Here is a 12,509-nt window from a genome sequence, read left to right on the forward strand (position 1 = left end):
GTAATACACACAGAACTCCCATCCTTAGGATTTACACTCTGCGAATATAGCTAATAAATGCTTCTTAAATTGGGTTATGAATTTCTAATACTAAGGATTTTTTGTCATGGTGGACTTTCCATGGTCACTGGGTGGCTGCGGTTGTGGCTCTCCCCTGCATTACCTGCTCTTCTCTCAGGGGCTGTTCTCTCCTCCCACATCCATTCACACTTGAACCTGTTCAAATCTTGTCTTTAAGGCTGTGTTCAAACTCCAGCTCACCCCTGAGCAATTCAGTACAGTGTAACTTGTTTTCTCACCATTTTCCCTAAACACTTAGCACCAGTTACTTTGGTCCACAGTGCTTATAATTATCTTCTGTTTATTTCTTTTTCTTTTTTTGCCCCATTTCTTGAAAAGGTGCTCTATGAGGCAGGAGTTTCTTTTTTTTTTAATTTTCCTGGTAGATCTTCAATGCTTACAATAGTTTATAGTATATAGTAGGCTTCCAAAAATATGGAATGAGTGAATGATGTCCAATCCCTATGATTTTAGTCTCTGTAAAGACACAGACTCCTTCTCAGTGTTCATTAACAGCATTCAATGATGAACAAAATTCTTAATAAATGTTTATTGAGTCACAAGGTGATTTCTGTTTATGGAAAATGACATGTTGAATAAAACTCATGCTTCAACCACTTATCGCTAGGAACACACTCTTAGGTAGACAAAGAAAGTCTTCCTTAACTCACATTCCAAATATTTATCTTCTAAATCTTCAAGACACTTATTTTTATATTAAAACAAGGCTATTTTCCAAATAATTTATACTGCTAGTTATAGGCACTTCATAAAATTATTACTTCTTGTACTTATAAATATGTTTTAGAGGGTTCTGTAGAAAGGTTGTAATTGTGATGTGATAGTTACCATATTTTTCTCCTGACTGTGGGATGCAAGGGTAAGGACACATCCAAATCAGTGACATAAACAGTGGGATCAAGTTCCCAAAGAAGCAGTGTGAGACTTCTTGAGGATATTGCTCCTACTTCCAAGGTTAAGGTAGCTTCTAGTTCTGGTTCTTGCCAGGAAGCTTGTGGGTCAGTTGATGTTTGTGTAGAGAGAGGTGAATAGGGAACAGTCAAAGGGTTTTTGATTCTGGAGTGCTGTAAAGATATTTAATCTGGGTTCTCCTGACAATTTAGTCCTTGAAAATGAAATACCAGATCTTTCTGATGTCATCTGATGCTGCAGCCATCTCTTAGCATGATACAGCTCAGTCTAAAGCAGGAATATGAATATCACTTGGCTCTGTACTCCCAGCTCCTGCGTGGCTCCCTGCTTTGCTCAGTGTAAGCTAGTGGAGGCTGTCTATGGATCTCTGCTACTTCGCTCCAGTAAAATCAGTAACTAGTCCTAGCCTCAAACCTAGATCAGCATGTTCCCTAACTGCCATCAAACATGAGTGATTTTCAATTAGCAATAATTGTGCCTTGGATAAACCTCATTGGCTACGATACTGCCACTGCGCAAAGCTATGAGTGATTTTCAAACAGATATTTTATGTACCTATATATACATGTAGATTATAAAACGTGTATTTGGGGGAGAATTTTAATAGCTTCATGCAAAAAAAGATGTCTTTTTAGAAGCTATAATGTGGCACAACTGGGATAAATAATTTTGAAACATAAATATTGGGGTATTTTTTCTTCAGTTATAACAAGCAAAAAGCATTTTTAAAATGTAGACATCTTTTTAAAAAAAGATTTATTAATTTTTATTGGAAGGGTAGACTAATAGAAGGAGAGAGACAATGATCTTCTATCCACTGGTTCACTCCCCAAATGGCTGTAATGGCCAGAGCTGATCTGATCTGAAGCCAGCAGCCAGGAGCATCCTCTGTGTCTCCCACATGGGTGCAGGGTCCCAAAGCTTTAGGCCCTCCTCTGCTGCTTTCTTATGCCATAATCAGGGAGCTGAATGGGAAGTAGAGCAGCTGGAACATGAACCATAGCCTGTATGAGATGCCTGTGCTAGTGGGCAGAGGATAAGCCAACTGAGCTATCATGCCAGCTCCTCTGATCTCTTTTCAACACATTTCTCATAATGTAGCTAGCAAGATTCCATGAAAATAAATGAGATTACATATTCTATTGATTAAATCTTTTCAGTGACTCGAATTCATGATGAAGTACAAATTCTATATTATGGCTTATTAGGTTCACAGAGCTTGAATATTGAAAATTTACTTTGCTGGGTAACTAGGCAGGAGAACATGATTCCCAAGTGCTCTTCCAAACTCAGTAGGTGAATTGTATTTTTTTTTAAAGATTTATTCATTTTTTATTACAGCCAGATATACACAGAGGAGGAGAGACAGAGAGGAAGATCTTCCGTCCGATGATTCACTCCCCAAGTGAGCTGCAACGGGCTGATGCGTGCCTATCCGAAGCCGGGAACCTGGAACCTCTTCCGGGTCTCCCACGCGGGTGCAGGGTCCCAATGCATTGGGCCGTCCTCAACTGCTTTCCCAGGCCACAAGCAGGGAGCTGGATGGGAAGTGGAGCTGCCGGGATTAGAACCGGTGCCCATATGGGATCCCGGGGCTTTCAAGCCGCTAGGCCACGCCGCCGGGCCCGGTAAATTGTATTTTTAAAAAAGATTTATTTATTTATATTGGAAAGGCAGATACACAGAGAGAGGAGAGACAGAGAGGAAGATCTTTCTTCCAATGGTTCACTCCCCAAGTGACCGCAACAGCTGGAGCTGAGACAATCCAAAGCCAGGAGCCAGGAGCTTCTTCTGGGTCTCTCACACGGGTGCAGGGTCCCAAAGCTTTGGGCCATCCTTGGCTGCTTTCCCAGGCCACAGGCAGGGAGCTGGATGGGAAGCGGGGCTATCGGGATCAGAACTGGTGCCCATATGGGATCCTAGCTCGTTCAAGGCAAGGACTTTAACCACTCTGCTATTGCACCGGGCCCAAATTGGATTTTTAAACTGAATTGAATGATATGGTATATTTTGTTCAAAGGGATGTGGCCTAGGATCGCAGTGGTTCATGTGTTAGAATTCAGCCCCAAAGAATAAATAAAAGGCTGCTAGACAGCAGCATGTGTACTAAAGAAGTTTTCCAAGACCAGAAGATAGAAACCACTAATAAACTTCAAACTGCTTTAGTAGCAGTAAAGGCAATGTTCCAGAAAATTCTGTGAAAACTTAGAGACACACAACAGGGATAAGGATACAGAAAGAAATGAGAAAAGTCAGAGGCAAGTGTTTTCAAGTTTGTCTCAAAAGATACAATCCCTGTTGCCAGGAGTGATTTTCTGCTACCCCAAACTGTTAGGTTTCTAAGGAAAGATGATTTCCTACAACTGTGATGCCACTCCAGATGCCCAGTGATTATCTATCCCAGTTAAACTAAGAATCTAGAACACATCAGACAACTGTGGGTACTGTGTTCTGAATGTGCCCTAAAGGAACAGAGGCATTCTTCAGCAACTCCAGCATGTCCTGATTCCTTCCCCGGGGCAAACGTTGAAACAGAAAATGTTTACCTGGCTCTAGTTGTTAACTTGTCTCTCATTCATAGAAAAACATTCACGAGAAGAGAGGAAAGCTGAGATAGTTTGTCAAACTGAAAATAATGACGCTCGTTGTCTGCTTCTTCAGATTTGAGTGGGATGAGTTAGAAGTCAACTTTATGTCTCAAGATAGAAATCAACGTTAGAAATAGACTGTATTAGAACTTGTGGTTCTGACAGGTTTCTATGTCACTGTTTTGTTTTCTTTCAGGATGTATTTATTTATTTAAAGAGCAGGATGACATAGGGGTCACACAAGCATGAAGATAAATAAATGTGCTGTGGTCTCTGTTGTCTTCCTACCCCTGTGTCAGCTCTGCATCTGTGTTCAGAGTATTCATTTATTCATCCATGCTTATCTTGTTTATTTTTGACATTTGGGAATAAGTTCTGAGCTCAGAAACAAGATCTTTTGAACCTCTGGGAATGTGTCTTTCTACTGAGATGTGCTGGCATACAGCCAGATAGGTCATCTATGAGCTATGGTCATCTGTGAGCCCTTCTTGACAAATGGTGCAGTTCTTTCCATCACCTGAACAATGCTTTGCCAGACATGTTGCTTATCATTTTCTTAGGGTGGCTGCTGTGAGAATCTCATGTACAACTTCCTGAGCATTTTCAGGTGTCTGGTGCTGTGCTAAGTGCTTGGCATATGTCATTGATTTTGCTCTGTGCATCCCTCTTATACTGATGAAGGAAATGAGACCCCCAGAAACTTAATATACCTATCAATATTGATCAAATACCAAATGTGAAGCTGGCTTCCAACCCACACCTGCCAGCTCCAGCTTCTCCTGCTGGTGCTGCTTAAAGGTGAACTTGCCTAGAAATGGCTGGGTTTCTGTGCTGCTGGTTAGTGCTGAATGCTATCTAATTATTTTCAGAACTTCTATGCCTGTACAAAACCTTCCAGTCTGCTTCCAACACTAGTATGATGCTACCACCAAAACTGGAAGTTGCAAATCAAGACAAAACAAAAAAATATCAACTATCTTCTAGCACCACAAAGCAAAAATGCTGTGATTCTACTTACACTTAAGAGTTTAAATACAACAAAACCCAAGTTAGTGGATATGGCAGTCTACTAAGTGGAGGCAGAATATGATCATACTCGATCAAGTGGGCAGGAATGGACAAACCTTTTGTTTCAAGTGCCAGAGAATCAGTATTTTAGATTTTAACAGTTGTGTGATCGCTGGAGTGACTACTCAACTCTGCCAAGATGTTATGTCAACAGTCACATATATTACGTAAATGAATATGTGTAGTTGCGTTCCAACAGAAGTTCGTAAGTGAACATTAAAATTTGAGCTTTATATACTTCACAAGTGACATAAAGTATGTGCTTCTTAGGATTGTCTCCAATTATTTAAAATTGTAAAACTCATTCATCAGCCATAACACACACACACACACACACACACACACACACACACACACACATACACACCTCCCCCAACACACAAAAAGAAATGGCAGCAGGTTGTATTTGAACTGTGAATTATAGTTTGATAATACCACAAGTAGAATTTTCCCACTCTTCAAGTGAAGACTGACCACAGAAGGATTTCTTCTGTGTCTTGGCAATGAAGAATGTTCATATGAACAAGAAATGTGTCTAAAATTACAAATAACAATATTCAGGAAGCTTAAGTCAATTCAGTGAGGAGGAAGGAGATAAAATTGGAAAGATAACTTGTTGCATAGTAATGATGTGTTATTTGGGAAAGAAGTGATACATTTATCTTCAAGACACCTTTTCCTAACTTTTACTTCTTAAATGATCTAGAAACATTGACCAATGCAGTTTTACACTCCAATAGGTTGTAACCTCTAAATGCAATTTCCTACTAAACAGAACCAAGAGATTTTGGGGAAATGACTGACTCCAGGTCTGATCAGTGGACATTTAAGCACAGACATTTCATTGCTACAGGTAAGTAAGGCAGCTGTTAGAATCTTCAGGGTATGCTAAATGTACTGTAAAAGCATGAATAAACTGTCCCTGACCAAAGACAATACAGTTTGGGAATCAGTAAGGATTCAGAAAGATCAAATAGATGTGACTCAATTTGTACATTATTAATGATGCTAACATGGAAAGAAACCTCAGTGTTACCTTTGAAGATGGCTAAATAACAGCTTTATTATCTCAAAAATTGGTAAATAAAGTATCAAGACATAATACTGCTTTTTGTGTAAAATCTGTATCTTAAATAGTTGATGAGTGACAATTGCTCTCATAGATATATTTTTTTAAAGATTTATTTTAACTTTTATTTGAAAGTCAGGTATACAGAGAGGAGAGACAGAGAGAAAGATCTTCTGTCCGATGAAACACTCCCCAAGCGGTCACAATTGCTGGAGCTGAGCCGATCTGAAGCCAGGAGCCTGGAGCCTCTTCTGGGTCTCCCATGGGGGTGCAGGGTTGCAGGGCTTTGGGCTGTCCTTGACTGCTTTCCCAAGCCACAAGCAGAGAGCTGGATGGGAAATAGGGCTGCCATGGAAGGAACTGGCGCCCATATAGGATCCTGATTTGTGCAAGACGAGGACTTTAGCCACTAGGCTATCTCCCTGGGCCCTCTCATAGATATTTTACATCTTGTAACTGAAGATGAAATGATAAAAAGTCAGCAATCATAAACAGAGAAAGTTAGTGAATCCAGGCAATAATTATTATTACTAATATCTGAAAATAATAAAGCATGTTACTTCCTAATGGAAGCTTAAGAGAATGAACAAACACATGGCAAAACCTTCTAAATTTAATGACAAATTTCCAGGAAATGTAACAAAAGAAAAATCTTAAATGCCACTATGGGGACTGAGCCAACAAAATCCAGGTGAAAGAAAGCCTCTCTATTTCAATAAAAATAAAAAAATGAAAATATCAAGGAGATAAAATAGAGAGACCAAAGTGGAACTTGAATAAAAATCCTTGAGACCTATTTTTTTTTAAATTTTGAAAATTCAGTTTCTTTTCCACCTAAATATATCATTTATATTAACATGTAAGTGGGGTTATTATTGTTATTTTAAAGGAATTATTTAAACTTCTAAAAAATTTCTTGGTGTTGCAAGATGAGGACTTAACCTCTGCTGGGGAGACATAGCTGAAAGCTTTTAAATTGGATGAAGAAGTCTAGAGAGCTCACATATGTACAAACAACAGGAGGACTATAGTTAATGAAGTTGTACTGTACCCACAAGCCTGAAAATGGTATACATTTTTAGCTGCTCCAGCCACAAAGCCAACAACAAAAACAAGTAGCCATGTGAAATGACAATATGTAATTTGCTTCACAGTAGCAAACATTTTACTGTCTTAATGTATCCAGATAGCATTCTATTGTATACCTTGGATATATAAATACTTTTCAAGATAAGGAGCTAATCTTAAAGTTTTCACAGTTTTAATTTCTAAGATGGTAAATATAGACAAGCATAATGCATATATAAGCAAAAGCTCTTTTGAGGTTCTACCTAGTATTAAGAGGGTGGAAGGGGCTGAGACCAATAGATCTGAGAACCGCTGTATTAGAGTGTTTGTTGATATTGGGGAGAAAAGTATTGCAGAAGGATTTCATTGGGAAAGCAGTCACAACATGATGATCACTGCAATAAATAATCATGAAGCACTCAACACACCCAGTACTGAAGATGATGCAGGCGGGATAAAGACCTCTGTGTGCTGACAAGCGAATCATCTGACTGCAAGTCAGAAGCCAAGTGCTGCTTGCATTGTCAAGTGAGTTTGAACAGCTTCCATGGATGCTTCAAGTTGACTGCTCTTTTAAGCAAATGGGGGTAAGGCTCTGGCACGTGCATTCTCTCTGAAAAGCACCGCCCTCTTACCCATGCAGAAAGAACACATTCGCAAAAGGATTCCCAACACATTAAGCAGATATAAATATATGTATCCCTTGGCTTATACAAGTCATAACTGCTGTCAGCTCTCATGTCTTTCCTGCTTATCCTCACTGAATTTTTCTTCAAAGGACATTTTTCACTTCCAAATGAGTTCTCCAGATAGAGATAATAATCCATTATCCTGACCTATTATTTAACACACGTCCTAGGGAGGTTAACTGTTTGACCATCTGGAATCTTAGGAAAAATAACTAGGATGATAACAGCCCATGAAAAAGACACAAGTTTACAAAATAGTCTAAAATTTACCAAAAAAGAGACTATGGGGAGGTAGTTATGTAGGTTACCACTTTTCAACATTCAGACCAAGCATTATTTCTTTAAAAATTTTTCCCAAAACACTTGTCATCTACTACCACCCTCATGTCTGTATTGACAAGTTAGTTTTGAACTCTCTAAGTCTTCTCCGTGCTCCTACGGGTACTTGGGGATTCCTCTTTTGGCATTTTTTAACCTCTGGCATTTACCAGTTTCTTATCCTTCTAGTTCCCCTCTCAGGTCAGGGAGATAGATTTTTTGAGAGTAAATACTCTGCTTTAGTCCTGTGTGACACACAACATCCTCTTACATTGTGCCGTTTATGTAGCAAATTCAGTAGCAGACACTGAATGCAATTAGCTAAAATACTGCATTGCACTTAATATATGCAGTTGTTCAGAAGTTTACTGTGGGGTTGCAGCCCATAGTATTGATATACTCTCCCAATGTTAACAAATAAAAGCTAGAATTGACCATGGTATGTTTTTCAGCATTTAGAGATTTGATTCTCTAGAAAAGGAGACTCATGGGAAGAGCTCACTGGAAGGGTATTTTATAAACAGTAGCACAGGGAAGAGGAGTTCTAGCAGAGCCTGTTATCTTAGGATAGAATGCACAAAGCTTGTTAGGGAAACCAAGAGATTTAAAAATCAAGGAAAGAAAGCTGAACAGGGAAGTCCTAATACTCAGAAGGGCTCTGCAGATTTATGGCGAAGCATTTCACTGTGGGAACACGGTAAGCATCTGCTAGAAGACCGCTTGGGTTAATCAGTTCTGTTGAGACTTTGCTCCAGGACTTGTATTCCTTCTTGTGATAGAGCAGCCTACTGCGAAGACAGATTTTCTGAGATCTCAGCTGAATCCAGGTTGCAGAGCAAGGTCTCCCTTCTAGCACCTTTCCTTTTCATCGTGTCTTCTCTCACATGTAGCTTCTGGAGTCTCCATTGAGGTGGAGATAATAAATATTAAGAGTATGGACTCAACAACCTGGATCGAATGAACATATTCTTTGAAAGATTTAAAGAATCCCAAATTGATGTAAGAACAAAGAGCACATTTAAATAAGTTAATTTATACGGCAATAAAAAAATCTTGATTTGAAAATGTAATTTGGAAAATATCAAAGTTGGAAGAATTTTGCTGCCTTTCTTACTAAAAAGGTACAGTAATCAAAAACAATCATCTACTAATATAAGGTTATGTTAATTGATGAGTAGAAGAGAATAGACTCCAGTAAGAGGCCACATATGTGCAGTCAACTGATCTTCAACAAAGGTACAAAATAAATTCAGTTGGAGAAAGGAGAGTATTTTAAAAATGATAAGAGTAATTGGGTGTACAGACATAATAAGAAGGTAATCCTTGAATTATACCATATACCACGCACACAATATTAATTTTAGTTAAAAATCATAAAAACAAAGACTCTAATGCTTTTTAGAAGAAAACAGTAAAATGTCTTTGATCTTTAAGTAGGGAAATATCTCATCGACAGGACTCAGCAATAATTATGAAAGTACATAATAAATTTATTCAGAATAAAAACTCTTGCTCCCCTCAAAATAGTATATGAGACTGTATTAATTAGTTTTTCATGGTTTTTACTAAAATATTAGTTTCTTGGGGAGGAGAGGGTTTAATTTAGCTTGAAGTTTAGAGATTTACAGCTGAAGATGCGGCAGCCCCATCAGTCTGGTGTCTGGAGGAGGCTGGCACTGGTGAGGCTGGAGTGGGGGAATGATCACAGAGGGACCCACAGAGCAGGGAGCGAAGCTAGGTGGCACTCGATTGGATTGTGAGCCCTTTGGCAAGAGCTGCCTTCAAGGGCAAATCTATAGTGATCTGAAGAGCTCCCAGTACATTCACCCGTCAGACACTGCTATTAGATCAAATGTCTGCCAGCACCAGCAACTCATAGACAACTAATTAAGACTGAAAACACCTGCTTGAGCTTGGAAGCCCCATCCTGCTCAGTCCATAGCAGAGACATGACGGCCTGTCTAGCAACTACCAAAGTAATTGTGTCCATAACATAGGCAGAGATTCAGTTCAATAGTAACAATACTATCTAAATAGAAATAGATAAAGGAATAGACATCTGATATGGAATAATACACAAATGGCCAATAAGTATACAAAAAGATGCTCAGAACCATTGATCATCAGGAACATGCAAATTAAAACTATAATGACATACGAGTATATACCCACTGCAATCATCTTGCATAAAATTATTTTGGAATTTCTTGAAAAATTTAAACTATATCTATTATATGACCCAGCCAAAAGAGAAGTAAAAAATATTTTCACAGAGAATGTTGAATATGAATGGTCAAAGTGAGCTAATTTGTAATAGCCCCAAGCTGGAAATAATCCAGTGTTCAATAAAGGAAGGTAGAAATACAGTTTTAGATGTGTTACTGCGGAATTGAGAAGAACAAATTAGTGATAGACACACATGAATGCACCTCAAAATCACTGTGGTGAATGAAAGAGGCAACAATAGGTACAAATGATGTGATTCCATTAGTGTAAAATTCTAGAAATTACAAGCTGAGATACAGCAACAAAAACAGCTCATTATTTGCTTGGGGACAAAAATCCGTAATTCCGTGGATTTCATCAGTACCAGAGTTGTGCTCAAAATCATTCTATCACATATCCTTGGCTAATGAACACATGATGATGTCTGCAAGTTTGGGGTCTAATTCCAGAATGACACAGGTACCTCTGTGGGTCACATTGGAGAAAAAAGTCTGATGTTTCCAAAGATGGTGGTGTTAGAGATCAAATGAGAATGACTTGTGAAAACTAATAGCAATTATTAGGCCTGATAGAAATTTAATTTATTCTCATTGTCCAATATTAACAGAGAGAAGCCTTGAAATTGAAATTTCATACTTCATCAGCACATTTGCACAGCTTAGCATCAAAATCAATTTTGGATACACATATATACCACTCAGCTTCCATAGAAACTGATTATGGAGATATGGGACATGACTGAGATATTTTTCTAATGCCAGTAGTGAAGGTAATTTATTTTATAGATGAATAATCAGATTATTAGAGGTTAGTTACAGAGTACCTAATTGTGACTCCCTGAAAATGGGGGTATCCTATACACCCACTTAGTTGTTTACTTACAGTCACCTTCCTGATTTACTGCAAATGATTTCTTTAATTCTAGACAATACATTAATACTGAGTTGATGTTTATTGGTTAGAATCCATAAGGTGGGATTGTTTTCACTTTAAAGATGAGGCAAATTGCCTGTCCATTGGACCACCATGTTCCTGTACAAAAGGAGACCAAGATTCTAAGTGAAAAAAGATCTCTTACATGATGCTATCATGTTCCCAATACATTCTCAATGCTTTATATACATGATCTCATTTAGTTTTCCAAAAATGCTAGGAGGCCATAAGCACTTTAGTGCTATTACAGATTAAGAAGCAGGCATGAAAAGGGTAAATATTTTGCTCAAAACCATGTGACTGGTAGGTGGAAGACATGCATTTGAATTCTAGCACTCTGGAGTCTTCCTCTACTCAGGTGTCCTACTGTGTGAGTGGCTGCATTCTCTTTATTGGGGAATGAGCTGGCACTGGCATCTACTGGTTTTCTCCCTCTGAAGGAGAAAGAACATCACTGTTGTGCTTCTGTCCACCCCACCTCTGCTGTGCCCTTCAGTACAGGCCTAACCCATGTGGGGATTATTACTGCCCTACTTTTAACTGGGCTGTAACTTTTTCAGCCTTCTAACTCAAAATAATTTCCACAGCAGCCTTCTTCAGAAGAGGTAGAACAAGCGGTAGAGGCTGTGTTTATGACCAAGCGTTTATTTTGTTTAATTGAAAGTACGTTTCAGTTTTGTCCTTCCCTTGTAGTGTAATAGATAGCAGGGTGCAACAAGTCCTCTATCTGGTTAATAGTGGCCCTATGTGGAGAAAATACAGCACAAGTCAAGCTTTCTGTGACTCCTGGCTCAGTTTTAATGGAATGCAAGTGCCATGCCAGATCTTGATAAAAATAGACACTCTCTAGTGTCCAGGCCCCTGTCCAGATGGTCGATGGGAATCCAGATAGTAACTCATCACTAAGAGGGGGCAGTGCTAATTAATGGGAAGATGCCATGCCTCATACGGGGTGGTGGATGAAATGTTGATAGCTTAGCACAGACTCTGATATCACCAGGGAATCCCAGGTTGCTCCCTAAGGCTGCCCTGGCTCAACATAGAGCTCATCCGTTTATGCAAGGCTGCCACATGCCTTGAAGGTAGACTAGGGCAGGCAGAGCAGCTGCCCTGGTTAAATGTGGCCTGAGAGGATGACCTAGTAAAAAACAAACACTGACCAGGCATCTGCAAAAAGGACAAGTGACAGCCTAGATTCCTCCTCAGTAAACAGCAGCAAGTAAGAGACTTTCACTTCAGTTCAGCTGAATGGATGGGAAGAAGCTGGCGTCTGTGACGGAGAAAGGAGCTGCATGGGAGGGAGGCAGCCTGGCCTCAGAGACATGATGGACGACCTGTGTCTTGACTGAAGGCTTCCACAGCTTTGCTTTTGTTCATTCTGTTAAGCTCTCACAGGGGAAAGAGCTATCGAAAGAAACATGTGCAATGAGAGCTTACTAAAATTCCAGAAGCACTTGGCTCATTTAAGTCTCTATTACATAGTAGAACTGACACAAGAAGAGAAAGCCTTGCAGTACTTTTCACAGAGAGTAATACTTTTCATTCTTCAGGATCACA

General features: G+C 39.2%; 1 protein-coding gene and 1 pseudogene across 1 annotated transcript in view; both read right to left on the reverse strand.

The window, feature by feature from the left end:
* The window catches only part of ADRA1A (adrenoceptor alpha 1A), an 89,392-nt gene that overhangs the window by 14,721 nt on the left and 62,162 nt on the right, over positions 1–12,509 (reverse strand). The window lies entirely within an intron of this gene.
* Positions 1,437–1,516, reverse strand: LOC118760639 (U4 spliceosomal RNA; annotated as a pseudogene).

Source organism: Ochotona princeps, chromosome 11 (assembly GCF_030435755.1).
Source record: "Ochotona princeps isolate mOchPri1 chromosome 11, mOchPri1.hap1, whole genome shotgun sequence".
Lineage (NCBI taxonomy): Eukaryota > Metazoa > Chordata > Mammalia > Lagomorpha > Ochotonidae > Ochotona > Ochotona princeps.